General features: G+C 39.8%; 1 protein-coding gene across 1 annotated transcript in view; it reads right to left on the reverse strand.

Moving 5' to 3' along the window:
• The window catches only part of fras1 (Fraser extracellular matrix complex subunit 1), a gene marked incomplete at its 3' end in the record, with an annotated part of 305792 nt that overhangs the window by 292188 nt on the left and 11104 nt on the right, over window positions 1-2500 (reverse strand). The gene's annotated exons all lie outside the window — the stretch shown is intronic.

Genomic DNA, 2500 nt, shown 5'->3' on the forward strand with positions numbered 1-2500 from the left:
AAGGTGGGTGAAGTGTCTTGCCCAAGGACACAACAACCATGACACAAGTGGCAGGGCGGGGAATCGAACCTCCAACCCTTTGATCATCGGCCGACCCGCTCTACCACCTGAGCCACAGTCGCCCCTCTCGTGCAGACAGTTGCCTTGAAACTTTGAGTTTTTAAATTTTTGTTAAAAATTTTTTTATAGTGTTCAAATCATCACACTTCAATCTGTGTTAAATATAGCACCTCTTTCACACCTTTTTTGCAGTGCGATTTTTTCTACAATAAAGAGAGATAAGGAGACAACAGCTTAGACACACACACACACACACACACACACACACACACACACACACACACACACACACACACACACACACACACACACACACACAAGGGGTCAAAATTATCCGGGAAACCAACTGGATAAGTACAACAATTCACACAAAAGAATTGCATCAGTTAACTCTTCAGAAAGCTCATATTTTACAGAGTACACCCCTCGTTCCAGCAATTATCCCACCTTCAAAGGCAGAGGGGGAAAAGTAACACAGGAACAACTTATAGGCAGGATGTGTTTTTAACAGACCGTGGGTACAGGTAGTTGTATGTTACTCACACTTTTTTACGCTTTACTGTAATTACGCTGATAACATAGCGGCGACACAGCGGTATACACTTGGTCGTTATTTTTGCCCTGGGAACCATGACTACAGCGCCTTGACGACCTGACGACCGTGTTTAGGACTTTTTAAGAGGGTTTACCAGTTGTTGCGAGACACAGGTGGTGATTTTCTAAAGTGCACAGCAAGAGATTTCAAAGATTTTTTGTTCCTTTTTACATGAGTTTGGAACCTATAAAAAGGAGACAGAGGTTTCTAACAATTTAAATTACAACCTTCTGTGTGTGTGTGTGTGTGTGTGTGTGTGTGTGTGTGTGTGTGTGTGTGTGTGTGTGTGTGTGTGTGTGTGTGTGTGTGTGTGTGTGTGTGTGTATGTGTGTGTGTATGTATGTGTGCTATGGTACGTGTGTGTGTGTATGGGGGAGTTCTTCACTTTGAACTCCAGAAGGACCTTTTTCCCCGACATGTGTTGTTGGGACGTCCCACCTGTCTCCTTGGTCTTTGCTTTTTCCCACACACACACACACACACACACACACACACACACACACACACACACACACACACACACACACACACACACACACACACACACACACACACACACACACACACACACACACACACACACACACACACACACACACACACAAACACACACACACACACACACCTGCTAGTGTTGAATGTATGTACCTGCCTATTTAGTTTTTTTAACTTACTTTAAGTGGAAAATCTTCTGAAAAAGCATTCAGAGCAACACTACATAGCCTACACATATTTAAGGGCTAAATGTACCGTACTAACTCAGTTGGTAGAGCGGGTCGGCCGATGATCAAAGGTTTGGAGGTTCGATCCCCGCCCTGCCACCTGTGTCATAGTTGTTGTGTCCTTGGGCAAGACACTTCACCCACCTTGCCTCGTGTGAATGTCGATAGTTAGCCTGCTGCTATCGGTGTATGAATGTATGTGTGTGAATGGTAACGTGGGAAAGGAAAACAGGTCTCCCTTGCAAAAGAGTCTTCGGTCTCAATGGGATTTACCTGTATAAATAAAGGTTTAAAAAAAAAAAAAAAAAAAAAAACGTTAATCACTTTTCTAACTCATCTAGGTCACTCTGTGGACAACAAGTAACGGTAATACCATGATACAAATTATATTCAAGCAAAAAGTTAATATGCAATACGTGAATGAATATAAAAAGTGTATAACCATGAGAGAAAAATCTACTTTTGTCGGCATATTGATTGATGACGCATACGACGAGAAGTCAGCAAGTCGGACAGCAAAATATTGCCAGAGTTTCCAAGTTATTGTTCCTAATTTACTAGAGCAGCGTCCTTTGCATTTTCCCACTTGGAAAGTAGTTTTTCCGATTTGTTTGACATCACATGAATGCAGCATTGTCTTCTTGTCAAACTCAACGTTATTTACTGTATAAGATTGAAACTCATGTGTGAAGTTCAATTGCTTGAAAGAATGCAGGATTTATCATTCATTCATTCATTCATTCATTCATTCATTCATTCAACCTTTGTTCATAATTGAGAGATCATTTCTGATGATGTTAAACAAAACAATGCAAAAGTCAAAACACAACATCAGAAACAATGCAGAGGAACAAGGCGGCTTCTAGTCTGAAGATGCCCCAAGCCAAACACACGACAACTTTCAACTTTAAAAATAAAAAATAAGCAGTAAGACCCATACCTGGCAGTCATTACGGATTAAATATTTTTTTTTTAATACAAATTTTTATTATAATTTTTTTTTTTTTTAAATTTATAGCTATTCTTTTTTAAGTAATTACTTAAAGCTGCAGTGTGTAGAATTTGGGGTTTTATTTCCAAGCAGATTTTGTAGAAAGTAATTATAATATCCATAAGTACATTT

The sequence above is a fragment of the Ammodytes marinus genome (assembly GCF_949987685.1).
Source record: "Ammodytes marinus genome assembly, chromosome: 2".
NCBI classification, from domain to species: Eukaryota; Metazoa; Chordata; class Actinopteri; order Uranoscopiformes; family Ammodytidae; genus Ammodytes; species Ammodytes marinus.